This window comes from Rattus rattus, chromosome 5 (genome assembly GCF_011064425.1).
Source record: "Rattus rattus isolate New Zealand chromosome 5, Rrattus_CSIRO_v1, whole genome shotgun sequence".
Lineage (NCBI taxonomy): Eukaryota > Metazoa > Chordata > Mammalia > Rodentia > Muridae > Rattus > Rattus rattus.
This window is the reverse complement of record NC_046158.1, coordinates 40,928,456-40,956,292: the sequence shown is the minus strand read 5'-3', so window position 1 is coordinate 40,956,292 and position 27,837 is coordinate 40,928,456.

The window sequence follows — 27,837 nt, the reverse complement described above, 5'->3', positions numbered from 1 at the left end:
AGCCAATTTGGTAGTTTGATTCCAAGATAAACATGCCACTGGTATGGAGACTACCAATCATGCTTCTTAGTATGTGTGTGTAGAAGAAAATCTGTCTTCCCACAAAAAACTGCATGCGAATGTTTATAGCAACTTTAGCTCAGAAGCAGCAGGATGTCTTTTATTTAAGTGTTTTACCTAAATAAACATCAAAAAAGAAAAGCATGATAAGACAGTAATGGAATCTCTAGCCAAAGGGAGGTGTAGAAACCTTAAGTGCACAAAACTAGATGAAAGAAGTCAAGGCTTTAAACTGTATGATTTTACATGTAAAGCATTCTGGAGAGCCCCAAAACAGGAGAACAGATCAAAGTTTGTTTTTCACAGAGAACTCCACAGATTAAGGAGTTCTGAGAGATATTATCATGGTGGTCCATAGAGCATGATAAATCAGCCAGAGCCTGCAGAAGCTACAAAGGACTCTACTAGAAACTGTGGATCTAAATTCATAAATCCAGTCTGTCCCGTCCTGCAGGACAGTCGACAAGGGTCCAGAGGGTACCTGGAAGAGAATGGGGGACAAGAGACATGAAGAAGGACACCAAGAGTCTAATCAAGGTGACAAATTTATTTTTTCCCCAAGACTGAATTTATACCATAGCAGGAGTAACAGTTGGAGTGGGAGGGAAGTGGAAAACATTTAAGCAGGCCAAGGGCACAGTGCTCTTGTGGTCAGACAATCAGCTGAGTCAACAGGATGTCAAAAAGGTCACAAGTTTGTCATATCACTGGGCATCCTGACCACCAGATTAGTATTAGTCTTCTGCAGCTGGCTGGGGATTTTCCAGGAACCCAGTCATACTTAACTCTAACTATAATATTACATCGATAATGGAGGGTTTTAAGGGCATCACTCCCAATACCAGTCCAGTTTCCGGTGAACATTTTCTCTATTTTTAATGCTACTGAATGTGGGCTTTGCATTCTTAAATATATGTCAGGATCTCATATGTTTGAGTCTGGCTGAAATCTGATTATTACTACAGCCTCAGTTAATCCTAATACAAGTGAATTTCTTTAGTTAAGTCTCTATGGAACCTAGTCTACCAGTTGATTGATGTGTTTTGCTAGGAGGCAACTTTTGATTCTTTCATTTCACTTTCTATAGCTATGGTTTATTGAAGTTTCAATTAACTCTCAAACTAATGAATATATTCTTAGTTTATATCACAATACGTAGGTAAATACAACAAGACCCACCTCCATCTTAAATAAAGGAAATAGAAGCTTATTGAATGTAGGCAATTTTCCTAGGTAATTTAACAGTGTTATTTTCGATCATTATCATCACCATTGTTAGCCTTCTGTCTAAGCTCACCCCACAGTTACCTGGTAACAGCCAGGTGTGCCTGACAGTATAAAAGGGGCTGCTTGCCCCCTCCTCAGTCTCTTGCTCTTGCTCCCCTTGCTATTCCACCTTTGTCCTCTCTCTCCCCATTTTCTTTCTCCCGTCTCTCCACATGCTCATGGCCAGCCTCTACTTCTCTACTTCTCTCTCTCTTTCTCTGCTCTACTACCCTCTTGCCTCCCCTCCCCATGCCCGGACTAAACTCTATTCTATACTATACCATTGTATGGACGGTCCCACAGCAGGAAGAGATGTCTCAGCATGGGCCTACTGAGGCACCCTCTTACCCCAGACCTTCAAAGAACACATCCCCCCTCTCTTTACCTTTTTATTAACACAACATTGGTGCTGAAACCTGGGACATATCCTCTCTTTATCTTTTTATAAACACATCAACCACCACCACCATCATCACCACCACCACCACCACCACCACCACCACCACCATCATAATCATCATCATCATCATCATCATCATCATCATCTGGTTTACTCTAATTAATATTTGTTGGTGAAACTGATTCTCAGCTACAACAATATCATACCATATGACTAGGAAATTAATCATAATTTCAGATTGTTGAGGATTTAAATCTTAAAATAACCAAAACAAATCCTATGTAAATAGCATCTGTTACCACCCACAGTCTCCTTTCTGGTTTTCCTCTTCATTGAGTAAGGAAGTGGTGATGGGGACAGTTGACAATGTTCTTATGTGCTCATTCTTAAATGAGGATTAAATCGATATGGGATACATTGCCTACAGAGGACTAACTGATAATTCTACTTTTAAAGCAGTCTTTAATAAAAATAGAGCTCATCTTAAAATAGAATGTGAAATGCAGTTAACAATTTCTCAGAACAGCCCTTATAACAAGGTTTTGTTGACTATAGCTTGGTGTGGTTTACGTCTTAGTCACAAATATGGTTTGTTTGCAAAATACATGATATGCTCATTTTTTCACTATAATTCATTAGTGATGCTCACAGTGCAATATGATCTCATCATATTTATCTTTATGACATACAATACAATGAGGGACAAGTAAACCCTTCAGATAAGACTGTAGCTGTCTTGCATGATCTATATTTTCAATGTCTTTTTTAAAAATTATTTTTAATGTTATATGTGTGAATGTTTTCTCCCACATATGCGTGTGCACTGTATATATGCCTGGAGTATGCATATCTCTTGGATCTTGGGTCTTCTGGAGTGTTGTGATCTCTGGGAATTAGATCTATGGATGATAATGAGCTGTGGTTTGGGTACTAAGAACTGAACCATGGTTATAGGAAAGAGCAATAAGTTATCTAAATACCTGACCCATCACTCCTTATTTTAAATATTTTGTTGAAGTTTCATCCATCATTAAGATCCTGATCAGTGATATTTGGGAGAGCAGAGACTGTATGAGTGCATCTATGTCTCTGTCTAAGACCAAAGCCAAAAAGCTAGAGATAAAGGCTCAAGAGCTGATGTTACCTTGTGGTGCCTGGTGAAGCCTTGAGGTTAGTTTCCTGGCCACCCCCACCCCCACTCCCCATGGCATGACCTCATCCAGTTCTGAGGCTGAAGGAGCTTTATTTTTACCACTCTGCTTTTATACCACTTTAAGTGCATGCCAAATGATAAGATCAGTTCGGTGTCAAGGAACAAGCTAGGCAATAAACGAAGTCCTGTAAACAACTTCCTAGGTGATAATCAGGATGACCAAGACAAAAGGACTGCCACACACTGCCTCACCTGAACCAGCTCTGAACTTCACACTAACGCAAATGTAAATGTTCTTAATCTGACCCTATTTTCTGAGTCCTAGCCCAAAGTCATATTCCTGCCTTGAGCTTACTTCTTTGTCCTGGGTCTGATGTCAAATTCGCCATCTTATAATCAATTAGCAGTTCCCTTTTCCTGTTCGCATCTGTGATCAGGACCAAGGGCCTCCCTTCTGATCAATGCCAGATAAGGCCATCCTCTGTTACATATGCAGCTGGAGGCCTTGGTTCCTCATGTGTATACTCTTTGATTGGTGGTCTAGTCCTGGGAGCTCTGGGGAGTGTGGTTGGTTGATATTGTTCTACTTCCTATGGGCTTGCCATTCCCTTCAGCTCCTTCAGTCCTTCCTCTAAACTCTCTCTAGGGGTCCCTGTGCTCAGTCTGATGGTTGGAAACAAGCATCCACATCTGTCAGACTCTGGCAGAGTTGCCTACCAAGTATGAGATAATGTTATGAATGATTCCCGTTAGAGGAATATTTTGAAATTAAACTTGGCCTTTCATCTGAAATGTAGTTTCTGGGATATTTTAAAGCTAAAGTGTCAAGTTGTGTCCATTTGACACTCTCTTGATTATATCAGTTTCTACTTGATTTGTGTCTTAAAGTGTATTTAAAATAATGTACTTTTCTTGTTAGGGTTCCTGGTTCAATCCCGGGGTTTGGCACCAATGATGGGTTTTAAATCTCGGCCTGTGCCTGGACAGAAAACACCAAGCCACCATGGTTTCACGTGGAGAGGTTTAATGAGAGAAAGGCAGCCGGCCATGGGCATGTGGCAGGGCAGGGAGGATGTGGAAGGGGGCAAGAGCAGCGAAGAACAAAGAGCAAGAGAGAAGTAAGAGAGAGTAATAGAGGGCAAGCAGCCCCTTTTATAGTGTCAGGCACAGCTGGCTGTTGCCAGGCAACTGTGGGGTGGAGCATACCTGGCTGTTCCCAGGTAGCTGTGGGGGTGGAGCTTAAACAGAATACCAACACTTCTTACATTCTGAAAAGGAAAGTAGGATTGAGAAAAAAGAAACTAAGGTCCTAGCTACACAACCATTCTTTTATAATTCTTTTCACTTTTGTGTCTTTGATTATTTGTTCCTTTTTTATTAATTTTTTATTTTTAAAAAAATTCATATAATGTATTTTATCATATTCTTTCTAGCGTTCTGCAAGTCTTCCCAGATTAACCCCACATCTTTATCTCCCTACCCACCCAGCTTCTTGTTCTCTCTTTCTTGGAACAAAACAAAGCATGAAAGATAAAAGCTTCAATTTATAACGACGACGACAACAACAACAACAACAACAAAAAGCACACAAAAATAATTGTCAGTTCTGCAAGGACTCACGAGCATTAAGCCTATCTGAAATAGAGTTGATACAGCACCCACTCCATTGGACAAAACAGATTTTCTCCTCTCACTGCAGGCATCAAGATTGCTTCCAGTTCCAGGACAGGGCCAGCTAGTAGGGGTGAAAAAGACTCCTTGGCTTTATTCCAGCTCTGCAGAGAAATGCCAGTCTCAAATCTCAGGATGTGGAGAAAACAAGTTCATTTTTGTTGTCATGGCAGTACTGCATACTGGATGTTCAACTCCTAGAAACCCCTTTCCTGGTTATACACTGGTTTGTCATAGTTGCCTTTTAAAAGTAGTAAACTTCTATATTTCTATTTATTCAGTAGGGACCCTGTTTCTGGAAATTGACAAATAAATATGTTGCTTCTCTGACAAAAATAAATAAATAAATAAATAAATAAATAAATAAATAAATAAATAAATCTCGGCCTGCATCCGGACAACCACACCAGGCCAACACCGACAGGGTTCCATGTGGAGAGGTTTAATAAAATGACGAGACAAAGAAGAGGGAAGAGAGAGAGAGAGAAGAAGAAGAAGAAGAAGAAGAGGAAGAGGGCAGAAAATGTCTGCCTTTTATTTGAAAAGTGCCTTAACTACTCCCAGGTGAAGGTGAGAACTAAGCCAAAGGTATGCTGGGAATGTATGGCCATTGTCATGGCAACAGATGCGCCTGTGACCAGGTTACTTCACCACTGAAGTCAAAAGCAGCTCCTGATACCAACAATTACAAATAGGTTCTATTTTAGGGGAGATACTCTGTGCCGGTCTTTCCTTTCCCATCTTCAGAGTTCGTCTGTCTTAAATATACTCAGGGCTTGTCCGTGCACCTATGACCTGTTATGGCTGGAAGTTAGAGTTTTTGTCGTGGTCCACCACCAGCTCTGTTTCTTATCATCTTTTTGCCTTCTCAGTACCTAGATTCAGAAACCCTGAGGAATGGTGTTTGCTATAGACCTCCAATTTAAGACTGAGAACTCTGACGTCTGTTGTTATCTGTACAATATACAGTTGTGGGCCTCTGTGTTAATTACCCTCTACTGAAAGAAGCTTATCTGAGGAATGTTGAATAAACGCACAGAACGATGCATACATCAGTGTGTTATTAGGAATCACTTTGCTATTTGTTCATTCAGCATAATAATAGTAGTATTACGGATTTCCACCTGGGGCCCATGACCTCATTGGTTCTTGACCACTTTTGCGTTTTCAGGTGTGGGTTCCATCTCATGCAGTATATCTTAAAATCAAATCAAGGGAGGGGAATAAAATCTGGAGTGCAAAAAAAAATAGAATAAAATAAATCAATCAAAATGTGGCTTGTTGACCCTTGTTAGTCTTTCAGGCAGATTACTGTTTTAGGTTTTATGGTTCATAGCTGGATGAAACTGGTGATCTTTGGTTCTCTGATGGCATATATAGTATCTTCTAGCACTTCGTAAAGCCTCTTGTTAATTTATCCATGCTTGATGCTATAAGTAGTATCTTCAGAGAGAGAGAGAGAGAGAGAGAGAGAGAGAGAGAGAGAGAGAGAGAGAGAGAGAGAGAAACCAATATCATTGACAATGGCTGACGAGGGGTCTGTGGGTTCCCTTTTGCCAATGACTAAACAAGAGAGAACACATTCCTGGCACTTTTCAATGGAACCTTTGAAACAAAAAGGTCCTGAATGGAAATTTTATAAGCTCTGAAATATCACAGGTGCCAGTTCCAAAATACTATTCACAGAGAAACTATCATAATCAAATGAGAACTAAGAATATTTTATAACAAAAATTTATAAAAGCAATTTGCATCCACCAGTCCAATTCTAGAGAAGAAATTAGAAGAAAAACTTCAGTCTGAAGAGGTTAACTGTCCCTAAAAGGGTACAAGGACAATTAATCAAAAGAGGGGTAAAACACTAGCACAACAATATAACAGGGGTTGATAAACACTGTTTAATGGTAACTCTTCTATTAATGGTCTCATTCCTTAACCCAAATTAACAGATCAGATGAGAAAACTTAATACATCTTTTTACTGAATGCAAGAGACATACCTAGCTATCAAGGACAGATATCACCTTAGAGTAAAGGCATGGAAAACATAACCCATGTGATTGGATTAAGCAGGCATAATAGTTATTGTAATAACTGACAAAGCAGAAGAGGTAGGGGTAGACACTGCTTACTCATTAACGGAAACATGCAATATGGTATTATAATTCTAAAGATATATACATTGAACACAAGACCATATAAATTTATAGAAGAGACACTACTACATCTAAAAACACATACCTGCCATCACTGAGTGATAGTGGATAACTTACATACTCCACTCTCACCAATGGACAAAGTCTGACTATAAAATTCCTGGCATCATAAATGAAATGGAGATATCTGACATTGCATTCTTCTGCAGAGGTTGCAGAATCTGTGATGAAACACAATCAAAACCTCATAGCCAAATATTCAGATTTTTGTAATATATATGTAATGCCCAAAATATGTTTTGGGGGATGTGCTTCATACAGAGAATTATAACCTAGGACAAAATCCTGGGGTTGTAATAACACTAATACAAAATGTAAAAACTTAATGTAGTCTTGTGATTGTAACTACTGGACTTAGTACTCATTTAAGAAAACCATTTTATCTTCATGGTTACATGACTATAATAGAGAAAATATCAATAATTACTTAATTGAATTAAGAAACATACATCACAAAACAGATAAAGATTAATATGAAATGAAATATAAACATGTTCTTCTTTTGAACTCAGTACAAACTTTTTCTTTAGCTAAAATCAAAGTGTATAACAATGGTCTTTAACTTTCTTTTAAAAAGCATGACTGTTTCAGAAAAGTTCTCTAATGTTCTAGCTTCACATTCTAAAACTCTAAACTGTTTTACTGAGGTATTTTTAGTATTATTGACCACAGTCAGATGGAAATGACCTACAGAATCCTCTTTCTTTGTGCCTTCACTGCAATAATATGTGTCTGAAAGATAAATGGACAGTAAGTTAGTTTAGCTCATATCTTAAACATGATTCATATTAACTAAGTAACTATGACATAAAATATTCTAATAATTTTATACTTATTAATGTTATAATTTTCCAAATAACGTACACAGCTTATTATAGTACTTTAAACAATTTATATTGGTGACAGTGTATATAAACCTATATTTAATTCAAACCAGTTTGTTCTTTAGTTTCATAACTCCATTGCACTTAAATATCTTAATTTTTTTCTTTATCTTTTTCAATATTTTTATTTACATTTCAAATGTTATTCCCTTTCCTGGTTTCCCAGACATAAGCTCCTTATACCATTCCCCTCCCCTTCTTATATAAGGGTGTTCCTCTCCCAAACCACTCCTCGTTTCTACTCCCTTACCTCCCCCTACATTGGGGAGTCCAGCCTTGGCAGGACCAAAGGCTTCTCCTTCCATTGGTGCCCAACAAGGTCATCCTCTGCTACATATGCAGCTGGAGTCATGGGTCAGTTCATGCATAGATTTTGGGTAGTGGTTTAATCCCTGGGAGCTCTGGTTGGCTGACATTGTTGTTCTTTCAGCTCTTGTTGTCCATCAGCTCTTTCAATCATTTCTCTAATTCTTCCAATGGGGATCCTGTTCTCAGTTCAATGGTTTGCTGCTAACATTCACCTCTGTATTTGACATACTCTGGCTGTGCCTCTCAGGAGACAGATATATCAGGCTCCTGTCAGCATGTACTTCTTAGCTTCATCAATCTTATCTAGTTTTGGTGGCTGTATATACATGGGCTGTATACACATGTAGGGCAGACTCTGAATGGCTGTGCCTTTAGTGTCTGCTCCAAACTTTGCCTCCCTATTCCCTCCTATGAATATTTTTGTTCCCCTTTTTAAGAAGGAGTGAAGCATCCAAATTTTGGTTGTTCTTCTTGAACTTCATGTGGTCTATGGATTGTATCTTGGGTAATTCGAGGTTTTGGGCTAATATCCGCTTATCAGTGACTGCATACCATGTGTGCTTTTCTGTGATTGGGTTACCTCACTCAGGATGATATTTTCTAGTTCAAACTTCATGCCTGTGAATTTCATGAAGTCATTGTTTTTGATAGCTGAGTAGTACTCCATTGTGTAGATGTACCACATTTTCTGTATCCATTCCTCTGTTGAAGGGCATCTGGGTTCTTTCCAGCTTCTGGCTATTATATATAAGGCTGCTATGAACACAGTGGAGCATGTGTCTTTGTTATATGTTGGAGCATCTTTTGGGTATATGCCCAGGAGTGGTATAGCTGGATCCTCAGGCAGATCAATGTCCAATTTTCTGAGGAATCTCCAGACTGATTTCCAGAATGGTTGTACCAGTCTGCAATCCCCCCAACAATGGAGGAGTGTTCCTCTTTCTCCACATCTTCCCTGGCATCTGCTGTCACCTGATTTTTTGAAGTTAGCCATTGTGACTGGTGTGAGGTGGGATCTCAGGGTTGTTTTGATTTGCATTTTCCTGATGACTAAGTATGTTTAACATTTCTTTAAGTACTGTTCAGCCATTCGATATTTCTCAGTTGAGAATTCTTTGTTTAGCACTGTACCCCATTTTTAACAGGGTTATTTGTCTCTCTGGAGCCTATCTTTTTGAGTTCTTTGTATAGTTTGGTTATTAGCCCTCTATCAGATATAGGATTGGTAAAGGTTTTCCCAATCTGATTGTTGCCGTTTTGTCCTAATGACAGTGTCCTTTGCCTTACAGAAGCTTTGCAGTTTTATGAGGTCCCAATTTTTGATTCTTAATCTTAGAGAATCTTAATCTATACACCATTGGTGTTTTGTTCATGAAATTTTCCCCATTGCCCATGTGATCAAGACAAATCCCCATGTTCGTGATGCCTGTGTCTTTGACTCCTGATATCTTTCCTGGATTTTCTATCTCCAGGATTGCCTTCCTCAGAATTCTTCATTGTTTCTATTTCCATTTTTAAATTCTAGATGGTTTTGTTCATTTTGGAGGAAATACAGGGACAAAGAATAGAGCAGGGAGTGAAGAAAATGTCATCCAGAGACTGTCCCTTTTGGGGAGCCATCTCATATGCTGTCACCAAACCCAGACACTATTGCTGCTGCTAAGAAGTGCTTGTTGCCAGGAGACAGATATGGATTTCTCCTGAGAGGCTTTGCCAGAAAACTACTAATACAGATGAGGGTGGTTGAAGCTACCAATCGGACTGAACAAGGAGACCCCAATGGAAAAGTTAGAGAAAAGACTAAAGGAGCTGAAGGAGTTTGCAACCCCATAGGAAGAACAACAATATCAACCAGCCAGACCCCACCAGAGTTCCCAAGGACTAAACCACCAACCAATGAGTACATGTGGAGGAACCCATGACTCTAGCCACATATGTAGCAGAGAACTGCATTGTCCAGCATCAATAGGAAGAAAAGCCCTTAGTCCTGTGAAGACTTGTTTCCCCAGTGTATTGGAATGCCAGTGTGTTGAGACAGGTGTGGATGAATGAGAGTGGGAGCTTACTCATAGAAGCAAGGAGAGGGAGAGGGTGTAGGAGAGGGAGGAAAGTGTATAACATCTGAAATGTAAATACATAACATATCCAAGTAGAATAAAATTTAAAAAAATACTAAAACCTTAACAAAACAAAAATTTTCCTCTTAATAAGTGTAAAATGCCAAATTATTTTGTTCTACCCATTAGATATCTATTAATATTCATGTAAGAAATGTCAGGATTATTATCAATGCTTTGAGTTATAAAAAATTAAGCCAATCCTCCAAACATTCGTATGAAGTTATAATAATAACAGGATTTGCTACAATGAACTGAGGAGATAAGACTTACAGTCTTTCAAATCATACTAGTAATTCTTTCTTCATTTTGTTAAATATCAGTCACATAAAATTCTCCCCTGATAGAAGCTGCCTCAGTCCACTAACTAATAGAAAATTTAGTCTATAACATATGGTTCTTTTAAATAGATACTCAATGTGAGAAATTGACAAGTAGATTTTATAAATAGAGGTATAATTTGAAACTATCTTCAGCTCTTGGATTCTGTTGCTCCTTTGATATTTTAAGCCACTTCAATAATCTAAATTATTACTGAATTGTCCATAATGTTAACTTTAAATATTGTAGTTGAGCTACTTCAAGTGTTTTATAACCAATGTCTTATTTATTAACTGATCTGAGCAAATATTCAGGTTTAGCTGACAACAATGGTAATTCCAGTCTGGATCTGCCCTCACAACAGCTCTACACTATAATATTACAATAACTAAACACTACAATAGAAGACATGAACCTTTATGAAACATGAATACAGTTGGTGACATAGAGTAAATATCAATAAATAAAATTGGCTTTTAATATTTGTAAGTAAGCAAATACAATCATATTGTCAATAACTTCATGTAATTGGGAATAACCTGTAATGTGTGTGTGTGTGTGTGTGTGTGTGTGTGTGTGTGTTTGAGAGCGAGGAAGTCTGCAGACTTTAGAATTTCTATGAGAAAGAGGACTGGCGAAAGGGATAGAGTGATGTGATACACGTGTGGGTAAATATTATTAAATTGACTGGATATAAAATCCTAGTAGTCAAATTTCTATGCCTTCACAAATGCAAGTTCTTGGCTTAGGTTAATTCAGGCAGGAATTCTTGCCCACTGCAGGTGGGATCACCCCATTTGTTGCAATCCTAGAAGGACTAAAAGGAGCTGAGCCAACCATCAGCTTTTATTCTTTTCTGCCTTTTGACAACAAATGCAATGTGATCTGTGACATTTGTTCTTTCTTCTTTTCTTTCCTGCCATGAAGGACTATCTTGTTAAAATGAAGCACAATAAACACTTCCTTTCCTTAGGTGGATTTTGCTACAGTAACAAGAAAGTAACTAAGAACACATTCAATATTAGAGAGAAACAATACAATTAAGCGCCCAAACATGGGAGGTCTCCAAGCATCGCCTCATAGAAGATGGCTCCAAAGAAGATGCAAGCAGTGACAGGCACATGGCTTCTCAGGCAAGCTGTGAAAGGACAAGCAGTGGCAGGGCAAGAAAACATAAAACGAAAAATTAAAACCTAAAGATCAGAGTCCTAGATGCAACTGAATGGTAGTGCAGGTAATTAGTATGTGAAAGACCCTGACTTTCATCCCAGACTGAAGAAGGTTAAGCATCTCACACAAACCAAAACCAACCATGGTTGGCTCACATTTTTTCCTACTATTCTCATGATAACTTTTAGCTTAGCCTTAGAAGAGTCTGTGTGTGTGTGTGTGTGTGTGTGTGTGTGTGTGTGTGTGTGTGTGTGTGTGTGTGTGTGTGTGTGATATACAATTATATAATTTATAACTTATAATATATAATTACTATATATAGTATATAATTATTATACATAGTGTATAATTATACATTATAACTGTTAGCAAAAGGCTAGGAGTAAATAATTCTTGATCCAACTCTAAACAAAAACACTGAGAAAGTAACCAAACTTTTAAAATTAAATATGTACTCTGATAAATGTCCTGCTCCCTGAATCAATAAGCCAGCAGAAAAGTATAGTTCATGGTCTCAACTGGGTTAGTTGCTTTTGGTTTTATAATTCATTGAGTCAAAAATATAAAACTAAATAAAAGAATACTACAGAAAAATCAATCCAATGAGAAAAATGTGAATAAAGGTACAAGAAATAAATTCTGGATTATAAAATGCTTGCAGAGATATAGATTAGAATAAAATATTAACAAATGCCACTTAGAACGGGAAGGGGAAACTGAAAGATTCTATTGAGATATCTTTAGAAATTCTTGTTTATATATAAAGTTTATGAAATGGAATAGAGACCAGAAAAATGATGGCCTTTGGAAAATTAGAGTTCCTAAAAAAGGACAAAAGCAGTAAATAATACGGTAAGCTGAATAAATAATAAACTTAGGTAAACATTCAGAAAGTCTAAATTGCACAGGGAAAATTACCAAAAATGCATGCCCAAGAAATATGCTAATAAACTTTCTCTTCTTAAAGGGAGGGGTGGAATACAGACCAGGGTCTGTAAACATACTAATAGGTTTAGCTTTAATTGGAAGAATATTAGTTTTACAGAAGGCTCTTTGGGACGAGTCCACAAGCAGAGCAACAGAGAGAGAATCTGTATTTCCAAAAGATTTAACACTGCAAAAATTAATCAAGGTTTTTATATTTTGAGGTATCTTTACAGGATACAATCTGTAGTACTACAGTAAAATTATTTCATTTGTGACAAACTTGGGGCATATTGAACCTGAAGTCAATTAATCTCGTCAGATGGGTGAAATCAGCCATGACATACCACAAGCATCTTGGTAAATGGCTAGCTGGTCTTTGTCCAATGTATGGAAATGTCAGTAAGGAAAAAATAGGCACAAAGAAATTGAGCATGAGTATAATGCATAAACCCTGTGTGTCTTGACATTGTAGAATGAATGGAATAAGAAATTGATAAAACTATATATGGAAAATATAATTGGTTAGTACTTAAGTTTCAGTGTATTATACATTTTTAGTTTAATATTTTAAAAAAAATCATACATGTGTACTGTATTTATATCATTTCTAACCATTCCTTTAACCACACCACGTCTTTCCATGCCCTCTATACTCTCTCTAATTCAAAAATGTACTACAATTGTTATTTTTACACACACACACACACACACACACATCTACAAATGTATATGTGTATACACATGCATATGTGTGTGTGGGTGGATGTTACCTATCTATAGTGACGTGTGACCTAGTATTTCCATTGTTGAAATTTCATAGATAAAGCTTTCCTGCCATATATAGAAGATGCTACCTTGTGGCCTTCGCTCTGATCCTCTAGTTCCTGTTATCTTTCCACCCTCATTTAAGGATGTAGGGCCCTTAAGTGTAGGAATTTTGTTGTAGAGATGGTCCATTACCCCACAGCTAGTTGTTTTATCCCAGTTGTAAATTTCTGTAATAATTTCTCTATGTTGAAAATATAAAATAAAAAAGAGTAAAAATAAAAATATATAATGGGACCTGAGCTACAGTTACCTATGAGTATAAAATAAATATTTTAAATGAAGCTAGAAGTATTAATTTAGGAACATGACAGCAGTGAGTTCTCTACTAAAATCCATGACTTCATTAGCCTTGTGTAATTAGCTAGTTTTACATTGCCATTATGAATTCCCTCCTATTGAAATTACCTCAAGCCCAATTGCACAACCATTGGTTAACCCTAATGTAAAAGTTTATGATCTTATCCTCTGGGATATCTTGTCCTGATGGTCATTGTTGTCGTTCATAGACTTTGTAGCTACATAGGACTGTTGATTGAATCCCACCTCCTAGGCAGTATTCTTACCAACTTTGGATATTATAATAGCTGGTTATTCAGCAGAAACATTCCAGGTCAGTCCCATTCCAGTTGGATTCCTTCACATCTTGTTTCTGAATTGTGTGGTATCTTTAGCTATAGGTTTTTACCTACTTGTTCTGATAGGCAAGCAAAAGCAATGATAATATTTTACGTTGCTTAGGGAAGGAACCTCTTTACTTCCCCTGACCAACAACTCGAAGGGAGGCTTTGCAAAGCCCACTGCTGGAGTTATGTTAGATGGTCTGGTATAACTTCTAGAACTCTTACCTGCCTACAATTGTCCCTTTCTCTGGGTGCCCAAATGTAGACTAATGCAATTTGTAACATTATCATCTTTTACAAACAACAACAAAAAATTCCAACTGGACCAAAGAACTCAGTGTAAACCTTGAAACATTGAATAATTGAACAAAATACAAGTGGTACAGTGAGAAACATAGCTACAGGAAAGAATATTCTGGATGTGACTCCATTCTCTTAGTAAAGGCCTCAAGTAATCATTGTGACCTAATAAAACTAAATAGCCTCTATGCAGTGATAAAAATTGCTCATCAAGAAAACCTTACAAAGAAAAAAAAACAAAAATTAGGACAGAATCTTTTCCAACTATTTGTCTGATAAAGGACTAATATCCTAAGTACTAACAGTACTAAGAACAACAACAAAAAGAAAAAGAAAAAAAATGAAACAAAATGAGTGCATTAAAAAAATAGACTATAATGAGACTGGAGAGATGGCTCAGTGGTTAACAGCACTGACTGCTCTTCCAGAGGTCCTCAGTTCAATTCCCAGCAACCACATGGTGGCTCACAACCATCTGTAATGGGATCTGATGCCTTCTTCTGGTGTGTCTGAAGACAGCTACAGTGTACTCGTATACATAAAATAAATATATCTTTTAAAAAATAGACTATTGATTAGCACAGAGTTTTGAAAAGGAAAATAAAAGAGGTTGAGAAATATATTGTTTAAGACCCTTAAAATTATGAAAATACAAACTAAAAATAGTTTGAGGTATTATCTACCTTAACCACTATGGCCCAGACAAAGAACCAACTGTCCATGAATCTTGGCTGCATGTGGCAGCCCTCAGTGTGACCGTAAAGTAGTACAGAACAACGAATGCTGCTTTTTCTCTTATTTATGTTCCCTAGCTCCAAGTTTTAAATTTGAGTATGAAACATGGAGTATTATATGCTTCACAACTTGGGGTATATGCTTAAGGGTTATTTAAGAGAAAAAGAATAAAAATATTGGAACAGGTGTAAATACAGACTAAATTTTAGGACAGAGTAAAACAGAATACAAAGTTTTCATGAAATAGTCATGGTTGTACAAAGTGTTTTTTATAAATGTGATGTGTGCCACAGACACCTTATTGCAGAGTATTTGATAGACTTGACGCTAAACGTCACAAATAGCAATAAATGTAAAAAGATAAAATATCTCCTTTCACTACTTTTCACCCACATTACTTTAGAAGTTCTACCAAGAGGAAAACAAAACAAACAAACAACAATACAAAGACAAAAATCCACAAGAGAATAATTAAAGCAATTAAAAAATTATTTTGTTGTTTACAACAAAACAATTGCTGCTGGACAAATGTAAGGAACTAAAAATGCTTTAATTTGTGGATTTGATGATTATTTATGGAGAACACACTAAATAATCTTTCTCATTTTTTCTAATTTTATAATCATTATATTAAATTATAATTACATCATTTTCCCTTTACCTTTGATCTCCCTAACCCATTCTATGTATGTTATCTCCTTATTCTCTCTCAAACTCATGGCTCCTTCTTTACTTCTTGTTACTTAATGTGGAAGAGCATGTAGAAAGAATGTAAAAGTCAAACTCTCAAGATACAACACTGTAAAATTGCATTTTCTAGGCCTCATTTAAAAAGCACACTGGAGCATATAAGTATAGTGGGTACCAAGATTCAAAGCCACACACAAAAGTCTGTGGTTTCCTATGCACCATTAAAAATAAATATAATTCAAAATGCCACATATCAGTTTTTGAACATCAACTGACATCTTTCAAATGCACATAGAATATGCACAGAAAATATGTTAAATATTGCTGAAAAAACTGGAATGGCATAAGTGACTAGCAAGACAATATTTACTATTAAATAAAAAAATATAAAATTTAAAGATACCTCCTCTTTCCCACTTATAGATTCAGTTCAATTCAGAGCTGAATTCCAGCAAAATATTGATATATTTCTTACATATTTTACAAAGAAAGGTAATACTAGTCAAGAGAATTTGTTCTTTCACAGCTGAAGATCTAACCTAAGGACCTGAATATGGCAGGCCAATGCTGGGATTCAAAGACCTGTCTCTAGTCCCAATATTCTATGTTTGTATCTCTCTGGATTCCATAAAAAGAGAGGTTATTTTAATCCATAACTCCAGATGTTCATATCGGTAAAAACATGTCATTAATATCTCTGAAAAACCTAACAGGTTTTGAAAATTACCTTGGAAACTCGATTAAAATTCCTCACTGTGGATGCATGCTTTGCACCTTTAAGGAGACTGGTATTTAACCATTTATGTAGTTTGCCCTGGGACTCCATTTTTAGCTATTGAACCATGACGGATTTCCCAGTGCATGGTGATGAGCAGGCTGAGTGTGCAGGACTCACTCCATCCCATGGCTCTCATAGTCTGTACACATCAAGATGATCTATGGTTAGAGAATCCCTGTCCTCTTCCTGCTGAACGTAATGGTCTGAGAATTGCTGCTGACTCCCTTAGAATCCTGTCACTGCTGAAATCTCTGAGACAGCTTATCCATGGCTGAGTGTTATTTGATAGCTCAATGGTATCACCAAGGAAGAAAGGACACCATGTTTTCTTAAAGCATAGAAACTATGTAAAAATTCAGAGCATATTTTGTTGGGCTATAATAGTGGGAGGAAGGCCTATTTAGAATACAGGGATGATAAGTATAGAACAAGGTAACAATTAACTTTTTATAAAATTTTTATAAATCATATTTGCTAAAGAAAATGCATTATAAAGTAGAAAATTGTGGCAATACTAAATGTACTCTGGGGAAATGTTAAAACAAAACACACAAAAAAATCAGTAATTTAGTTTGCAAATTATCAATAATATCCAAGGAATGAATTCCCTTTTTGTCTAATCCTATACATGAATTCATTGGTCAAAACAAGTGTAGGCACTCACTGTTCTGAGCCATTATCATGGTTCCATGGAAGATTTTTTTAAAAAATAAATGTATGTGTATTGCATTATATATAATCGATAATATAAACTATAATCAGTATATACTTAAATGAATGATTTAGTGGACTTCATCATGACTCTTACATTGTTCATAAGCATGGTTTTGATTTACATTATGACCATTATCAGACCTTGTTTAAATCAGTCATAAATTAGCAGCCACAATTATTATACTGAGAAGCCTGTATTCATTTGTGCTTTTAAGTAGCTCCCTAGGATGTACTGAAGCACTCTAATATCAATAACAGCATCTTAGCACACAGCAGTATATCCAAGAAGTACTGAAAAAGGAATTTACTGTTCATTATTCAGTGTCCAATATGAAGAAAGCCTGTTCCCTTAATTCAACCACCTGTCTCTACTGCCATTTTCTTCATTTTCCACTGCATATTGATAAATGTATCTAGTAGTAATAGCTAAAAAAATAAAAAAGAAACAAAAATTTCTCAATTTTATAAACTGTGGTTTTGGTAAATGTAAAATTAAATTTTAAAGCTTAAATACCACTCCCTAACTCAGCCATTGGTGTCAGGTGGAGTAGTGATACAAAAAATTCCTAGTATGCAGACAGAACCCTGCATCCCTAGCCATTTCATGGATATGTTTTTGTCTTCTATACACAGTTGTAAGATCAGTAAATTAAAACTGAAGACATATAAATCAGTTTATATATGCTTACATACTAACATAATTACTATAAGATTAAATATTTAAACAAGTATATATGGGCAGGTATAGTTGAAATATCAAGCTACCAGGGTGTGCCTGTCCTTCAACATGGTTCCATATTGATATTTGTAGCCCAGGTTGCCACTGAGGACCATGAAAATGTCCATGGTGTGTTGGGTATGGGTTCTAATTCCTTGTTTTAATTTGACTCTCCAAATCACATGGGAATCTCCATGTCCAGACAATGAGAGTCCCTCTCTCCAATTGGATTTTCAATGATCAATAAATAGCCAGTAGCTAATGGTTCAAAATTGAGACAGAGATAGGATTTTTAGGATTCCTGGGCAAGAAACACAAACCTATTAAATTAATCCAATCTATACCTTTAATGATTTCCAGTTACTGGGCCAAGGACATGCTAGTTTGAAAGAGGTGCTGTATTTGTGTTTACAGGAAAGGAGAAAAGGCTTTGGATGAAATTTGATATGGATCATATTTGACAGGGGAGAATCCCCTGAAAATCTTGGCTACGGAAAAGGAAAACTAAAAAAAATCAAACAGGACTGGTAACATGATTTTCTGGTTCCTAAATATGGGAACAGCACTATAACTGGCTTAGACATTAAAATGTCTCTAGCCAAAACTTCAGCTAAAATTAGACAATAAATCTTCTTGATTGTGGAATCCTTAAGTTTCATCGTGCCATCCTTCACATAGCCTTGTTCCATGAGTTTATGAGTAACACAAATTGGCCTTTTTTATTCTTATCTTTATTTTTGCTTTTTTAGGGGAGGATGCAGGAAGGTTACAAGTGTCAGGGAGCAGACACGGAAGAACTGGAAAGTAAATTTGATCAGGATGCATGATGTGAAATTTCCACAGAATCAATAAAAATGTGATGCTATCAACAAAATTTATATGAGGAATTTAATCATTAACCATTTCATAGATTCCATATCATCTTTTCTTTTGATCAATAGTTTATTATAAACTTTTCTTTGTTTTCAGACCATGAATGTTTATCTTTTTTTACTTTAAAAGGGACTTCTGCATCTCAAAAATGAATAATACAACACTGTACAATGTTGAACTAAATTCCAATATATTTTGTCCCTTATAAACAAATGTAATACAAAGAAAATTTAGCCCTCAAGACCTCTAGCCCTCAACAAGGGGCCGATTTAAGCCATGCTGGAGTTTTGTCTGGCTTCACAGATCTGGTTAATGCTACCACAGTGTCTATGAATTCATAGGTGAATTTGTGAATTGTGTTTAGACAATGCTGTCTCTTTACAGCCATCCACTAGCCTTGCTTCTTAAAATCTTTCTGTTTTCTCTTCTGAAATGATGCCAGAATGTTGTGTGGAGGGGTATAATATAAAAATTCTATTAAGGGCAGAACACTCTGGAGTCTCATTCTCTATACCTTGACCAGTTCTGGGTCTCTGTGTTGTCATATATTGTGATAATTTGTTTCTTTGATGAGGACTTAAAGATGAACTATTTTATGATATAACTATAAGTATTCTAAAATAATATTGATATTATGCCCATTTAGTAAGTGATTATTTTAAGTTCTGCCTTCAACTCTATGAGCTATTTAGCCCCAGGTTCTTGGTTGCAATAATGGCGCTAATGGTAAGTTCCATCTTCTGGAGAGAGCCTTCCATTCATTCAGTCAGAGAACAGTTGATTATTCCTGTGACATTATTGCAAACAATTGCATCAGTGGACCTATCCTGACAGGGTAGTTATTGTAACTCACAGGGTTCAAAGCTGCATGAGGCTGATGTTTGCTTTGATCCGTTGAAAGAATGCACATTTTCATTTTCCTGGTTGATAAGCATGTTGATTACCTAAAAAAATATTTCCCAGCCATTTTTATTTCATCCTATTTCAGACACTTTATCTTCTGATGTATCAGGAACTTCATAAATCTTCAGGTGTGCCAACTTCATATAATAATTGATTGTTCAGGCATGGGAGGAATCATCAATTTTATGTGTTTACTAATGATGGCCCTTAAACGTCGCTAACCTATCTTAGCAACTAGGACATTTTTTGCTAATTATATTAAAATACTCATATAGTAAATATTTCAACCTGTTTACCAGCAATGGGCATTCACTAATTGATGTAAAATGGTCATTGTTTCTAAGATGTACAACCCAATTTTGTTCTTTAGTAACCAAAAACTGTCTATAGGCTCTTCCTGAATAGATGAACAGCATGTTTTGTATAAATATTTCAATGTTTTGTATCTTCAAATTATCCCTGTATTTAGTAATTTAATTGATGAAATTATTTACTCAGCATCTCTGAGGATAAAGTGAAATAATGTATGCTTTCTCAATCCAAGTTAAAGCTAAATAAAATTTAGCAGTTATGAAAGTGATGTGCCACATTATTCTGAAGAATAGGTGATGTTCAGGAAAATATAAGAGGATTATAAAGTAAGAGAGTAAAGAAATACATAGAGGTATTTATATTATTAGAAAGGCAATGGTTTGAGACTGTGTCAATAGATAATTTCCAATACATTAGAGGTGAGAACCTATGACAAGCAAGACAGAAACAATGTTCATTTCTGTAGTAGGGATCTTAGGAATGGCAGCATGAATAGAGTGAAATTTCATTTAGATTTTGAAGCATCAATAATCCATAAACACACAGGGCATTCTGTATGTAGGAGATCTTCAGAAAGGGATTGGAAGCATTGAAGCACACACTGTATATGGTTGAGAGAGTTTTTCTATTTTGCCTTATCAGGGGAGTAGTAAGAAATAAAATTGAAATGTTGCATGAGTCTGAAAAACTAGCAAGTTAAGCCTTTGCTTATTTTGATGGCTTTTCCACACAGGTGCTTCTAACACAAAGAAAGGAGAGAACTCTTATTTCCAGCTTGAGAAGCAGTCCCAGAGGTGGTAATGGAGATGTCAATATCCTGCCATTTCAAAATGAAATGAGTTCATTGAGTCTAGGAAAGAAGTCTCTATTAATCACAGATAAATATTCAACCCAGAATGTCACAGGAGCCTAACAAGACTATAATACTGGCAGTATTGAACAAATGTAGTCTTTTCTCATAACAGCAACTCCAGCTTTTTATAAAGGGAACACTAAGAAAATGACATCATTCAGAACTGCACAGGATAAGCACACAACCTTTCATTATTAAACTCATGAGTTAAAATAGAGGATCACAGAGTCCTGCTTTCATTCCAGCATAGATGTTCTCCTCCCCAGGGCTGTGATTCCTAACTACATTAAAAAATTAATAATTATAATTTTTTAAGTCTTTGCAATTTGTCATAAAATAAGACGTACACTAACTGGCAAAGAAATATTCAATTAATTTTGGTTTTAGACTAACAGTAAAACATACCATAGCTCCCTTTACCTATGGTGAGTATTTCCCAAGCTCTTCAGTGAATGTTCAGAATACAAGGTATGATTGGATCTTATATCTCTATCTATAGATACGTAGATATCTATATCCCTATAGATGTATAGATAGAGCTATAAGATATAGATTTGTGTATGTGCAAATGTGTGTTAATAAATAATAAATAAATTAGACACAGTGAAGATTATTAATAAGAATGCAGGGCCCTTAGAAAGCATTTAAAATATATTTTCCTTTTCCTTCACATCAAGAACTTTCATGCTTAAAAGAATCACTTTGCAGATTTTATGTGGAAAATCTAAACTGCTAATGTCATCATTATTCATAGGCCTATGGCCCTAATTAAATGGATTATATGATACTAGAAAATAAGAATTGTAAAAGAACAACAATGTAATAATTGAGGTGACAGTATAGTAGCTACAATGCTAATTGCATCTATACTGTGGACACTTGTGCCAGGCAGGATAGAGTGAGATTCAACCTACTGTTTAGAACTGGGCATACTTTGAAATTTCCATAGTATATATTTCTGGAATGTCCCATTTAATATTTTTAGACCACAGTTATGTGTATGTATAACCTGAACTATGGTATGTAAAATGTCATATAGGAGAAATTCCAGCTTACGTCATATTTCAGCTAAACAAGTGCTGAAGAACTTAAGTTTTATAACTTTGAAGAAAACAGAAGCCATTTAATAGCCCATTCGAGCATCATGTTACTAAGTATTTCAAACACATATTTTTAAAACATCATTTCTGCTAGTTATTTTCTCTCAGGAAAATTCCAAAAAGAAAGATAACTGAGAAAAGAGCATAGATGTAAACTATTCCACAAACTTGATAAATTCCAAACTTGAAAATGTATGTAATTGAACATAGGCATTAAGAAGGCTCCATGCAGGGACTACATCAAACTCTGTACACTCAAGGAACACTGTGAATAATGTTCTTGGTAATGCCAGCCTCTGTTGGTCTGTTTTTGGACAGTAACCCTCTGTGGCAGTAGAAGATAGCCTACAATCTACAGACAGAGAAACATGGACACGAACCAGCCACACACCCTTCACCTACAATCTGTCTTTCCCTGCAAGTTGTGCTGTGGCAATGGTGCATAGAACTTGTGGAAGTGGTCAATCAACATTTGATTTAACTGGAGGCCCATGCCACAAGAGGTGGCATGTGACTGACCCCTGACACTGCCTGGACAGACAGGAACCAGAGACTGGATAGCCCAGAGACCTAGGGTAGAACCAAAGATGATTGGCCAAACAAACAAAAACTAACAAACAACTGAACGATTCCTAACGACACTCTGCTATACTCATAGATCAGTGCTTTGCTCATGGTCATCAGAGAGGCTTCCCCCACCAGGAAACAGTGCAGATACCACTCCTATCCAGCTCCAGCTAGATATTATGCAGAGTAAGAGTCTAAATTGGAAGTCTCTATTGGATCCCTTCAGCAAACTAGGAGAATTCTGAGGAAAAGGAGTAAAGAAAGTGGGAATCAAAGAGGATGAAGAACAACAAGAGATAATGGCCCACTGAATCAACTCAGCAAGAAACATAAGGGCCCATAGAGAATGAATTGCAAGCATAGGGCTCACAAGGGTCGATACCAAGTCATTCATATATATATATATATATATATATATATATATATATATATATATATATATATGTATATATATGTATGTGTGTGTGTGTGTATGTATGTGTGTGTGTGTGTTAGTTTGGTGTTTTGGGGGGACTCGTCACAGTGGAAGGTGTGTCTTTGACTATTTTGCCTGCTGTTGGTACTCTTTTCCTGCTTTATTATGTAACCTCAATATGAGATCTTTTGTCTTGTCTTATTGTGTTGGTTTGTTTCATCTGGTTTGGTTGTTATCTCTTGGAGGCCTGCTTTTTTCTGACTGTAAATGGAAGGACAATAGGTCTAGAGTAGGAAAGGCTAGAAGGAATGGGGAGAGTGTAAATTGTGTTTGGAATGTGTTACATAAGAAATAAATCTATTTTCAATTAAAAAATAGCTCTGTGTGTGTGTGAGAGAGAGAGAGACAAAGAGAGAGAGAGAGAGAGAGAGAGAGAGAGAGAGAGAGAGAGAAGTAGCAAAACACATGAACTCAAAATAAATTGATATGAATGGGTATAGTTAACTATGCCTTTAATGCACAGGTGTCTAAAATAAACACATTTCACATATATCTCAAATCCCATACCCATGTGTATGCACAAAGAATAAAAATTCACAAATTCCCTCTGAAATTGTTTTCTTTATAATTTTAGTATATAATAAAAGATCTGACCTTATTACAATTTCAGAAGTTTACATGTTATACACATTCCGTGAAGACTTTATCCAAGATTGCGTTAAATGTGCAAGTCTAGATGGTCTCTAAACTCTCGTTGGAAGGAACAAGCCATACTACTACTTCTGAAGGGAATAACATGCTGAATTCAAAGTGGGTGGTTTATTGAATGACCTCTAGAATTCAATAAAGCAATGTCAAGTACTAACAAATGTGCTGAATAATGTCATGCATAGCATTATTGGCTTTTCTAATGACACATTGTTTATACTTTCAAAATGCGTACATCAATTATTGATGGAATTACTATAATGACAAAAATGTCAATATCATCTCATTACATAAGTGCCACATAAAAAGATATACAACCTGTTTATCAACAAATTACTGCGAGGTGAACCAGGCATGACTCTGAAGAACAACAGTCACAGGAAAAGAAGGGACAAATGAAGGGCATGTCTGTACATATTTAATACACTTTAATATAAAAGAGTGGAGGTTAACCCTGGATCTCTTTGAAAAGTGCAACCACAGGTAATCTTACATACCATGATATGTGACAGAACTCAAAGCATATGAGTTCTTTGTTGTTACTGCTAATATTTATTGAGAGAAGAGACTTTTGTTATTAGCTAGCTTGTCAGCCTCAATACAATTTAAAAATCACCATTTATGTTCTAGTAACTGGGTGCTCTGTATTTGAAAACATTTCATGCATAGACAGATTTCTAAATTTTATTATTGAAATGTTAACCTTGTGGAAATGTGTGCCTCTTTGGAATAAGATCAACATCTTCCTTTTGGAAAGCAATATTTGCTTCTGGTCTGATTGTAGCATATTATTAATTAGGATCCAATCCCTAATGAAAATACTATCTCTAAGGCAAAGTTTCAAACTTTTGACATTGAATAAATTGATATCAAAATTTAACTTTATTCTGCCCAGAACTCTACCTTCAGATTTTGTTGGCAGATATTTTAGACACTTGGTATCATGTATCACTGCACATTGCAGTACTGCATACTTCTATACTTTTCATACTGTGTTGAAACAATTAGACTATGGGAACAAATTGCCCATCATTATATACATCATTTTAGCACAATGGAGATTTTTCTTATATTTGCTGTATGTAAGAATTGATTACCTAATTTTTTGCAGTAAATGATACTCAAGGGTGTTCAGCCAAAAGTTCCAGAGGCAGAATATATTGCAATTCTGTCATTAGGAAAGTGACGCCGTTGTCAAGTTTCAGACTGTCTAGTGTTTACTTAGGCTGTGCAATTGTTGATGAAGGGAAATATCAAAAACATGTGAAAGGCATAACTTTGTGGTTTTTTAATTTTACTTGTATATTGAGAATAAGAATAAGCAAGAGAAAAAAGTTCAAGGTGCTACCAAGTTTTTGTTTTTCTTACTTTCGTTTACCTTAGACTGACTAGTGCCAAACACAATACAGAACACATAAAAGGCTACCAGTTAGAAGAATGGGATGAGTTATGACTAGGTGTGATAATTTGACCATTTGTCAGGAAGTAGATTCAGAATTAGCAAATCAGCCAGTGATAAGAATATCTAAACCTCAACTAGACATGAAAAGTTAGTTGGAATAAGTTCATAGTGGTAGAGTTGGAGTAATATCAAGAGAGAATGAAAGAAGGGATAAAACAGTAAGAGGACAGACACTTCCTTTAAAAGACTGAAAATGTGTAAAGCAAACCAGTGCTGACATGAAGACTACACAGTAAAGCCAAGGAGGAGGACAGTCAGCAACAGGAAATGTGTGGAGAGCTGTGCTTATGTATAACAACATTAGATCTTCATCTAAGTATCAACCTGCCTGCTATGGTCACCAATGAGCCTTAGCGCCCATTCGCAACTACATAATTTGGGACAGTTAAAGGAATGACATATGTGATGTTTTGCATATACTCAGCCCAAGGAAGAGCACTATTATTAGGTGTGACCCTGTTGAAGTAGGTGTGGCCTTGTTGGAGTGGGTGTGACACTGTGAGTGTGGGCTTTGAGACCCTCATCTTAGCTGACTGCAAGCCAGTATTCTGCTAGCAGCCTTCAGATGAAGAGGTAGAACTCTAAGCTCCTCCTGAACCACGCCTGCCTAGACGCTGCCATGCTCCCAGCTTGGTAATGGATTGTACTTCTGAACTTGTAAGCTAGCCCCAATTAAATGTTGTCCGTTATAGGACATTCCCTGGTCATGGTGTCTGATCACAGCAGTAAATCCCTAACATAGTAGTGATATATGACATACTGTAACTGAGTTTACTGGAATGCACATATAAATATATACACACAAACATTCACTAGGCAAAGGAATACAGTCCAAGTAATTTGATAAAATGAAAAAAGAAACTGAGCATTGGGAAAGGGAACAAAGGCTTTCTTCAAAATAATCCTTGTAACGGGGCTGAAGCGCTAGCTCAGCAGTTAAGAGAACAGCCTTCCACAGAACCCAAGTTTGGTTTCCAACACTCAGGTCCAAAGACCCCAAACCACCTACATCTACAGCATCAAGGATCCAAAGCTCTCCTGTCCTCTTCGGCCCCTACAAGCATCAGAGCCCATTGCCATAGCATGTAGACATAATTAAAAACATTAATTAATGAAATGAGAGGAGGGGAGAAAGTTCTTAAGGTGAAAAGAACAGGATGACAAAGTTTTGGATGACAGAAGGCAAAAACGAAAGTTGTATAAATTTCGGTGCGGGAGAATTGTGATCAAGTCATGCACAGCACAGCAGGGTAAGAATTTGCTCATGAGCAATGGTTTCTCCACTACCGAGTCTCACTCTGCCCTTCTCAGATAAGTTCTCTCATAAAGAGTCTGTGCCTGCAGAATGAATATACCCTGTAGGCAAATCGACTTCCGCCCTGAGGCCCCCAAGCCTGACCACACCAGAAAGAAAAATGATTGGAAGCTGTCATGAATTTGGTTAATGTGCTCTGTATATGCAAGATTAATTATTTCATAGTCCCGGGAGATGTGAGGACATAGTGTGAAATTATTACTCCTTTTCATGAGATTAATTCTCACCTAGAGATCACATTTATTTTACAGCATTTGGAATTTTTTATCAGATCGAAAGTTTTTGAATCAGACACTACCACCTTTTGATCTCGCCATAATCAAAATTTGAAAATAGAAGTTTTCTAAAGTTCAACTCTATTTTATAACCGTTTGCTACCCCAAAGGCAAGATTATTGAATGTTTTCCCATGCTTTGTCTGATGGTGGGGGAAATGGATTTTTTTTTACTGTTTATATTTTACAGAGTTAGTTTCATTAATCTGTGTAGGTTAGAGAAGCCTCCCACCATGGAGTTATGGCCAGTCAAAAAAAGAAACTATGTTAAACCTGATTTTGATGGTTGTTTCTCTGCCCCCACCTTCCCTTTCTTTTCTTTTTCAAAGATGAGTTTCTCCCCATGTGTTTTCTCTTACCTCCATGAAGTCAGTTTACAGTGTTTGGATATATTCTCCGATGTTTGCAATGGTTTGGCAGAAATCTAACTGTAGGTAGACTGTTACGTAAGTCCCTGCCACTGCACAGACTGAACATTTGGAGTGCTGTCATTGACAGTTGCAGATACTGGGAGCTGTTTTATCTAGACTTACAGGATGTCTCAGTGGATCTTTAATCTGATATAATTGTGCCAAAATAACCTGGTGCCATGAATGCACAATATGCCCGTGCTAAAAATCCTCACAGGAAAAAAAAAAGGAAAAAAAAAAAAACCTTTTGTAAGCAGCCTCACAGGCAAAGCAACTGCGATCTGTCATTTTCAAAACTGATGTGGTTGTGTTTGTTGTTTCCAAAGAGCAGAGGGCACATTATCATTAAATGTGTTCAACTGCACGGCATCCTCTGTCTGTGACGTGCCATGCTTGTTCTCATCTACAAAATATCAATTTAATGTACAGCGTTGCACGTTTACTGTGGAGTCCCCACTGGAATTTTGAAGTTTTATTCTGAATGTGAAAAATACCATTAAGATAATTTCTGACAAGCAGAAAAAATTAAATCTTTACAATATAATTAGCTTTAGAATCAGCTACAAAAATAATTACAAAGAAAGGGGCAGAAAAGCACAAGAGTGGATTGGGTCATGGGTTCTGACATTTTATGTGCCTATAAATCACATAAAAGGACAATAAAGTTGCAGTTTCATGGTCCTATCTCAGACCCATTAAAAAGGAATCTGAGGGTGAGAATCAATGGGAAAATTAGAATGATTGCTATTGGTACCTGCTATGCAAGCAC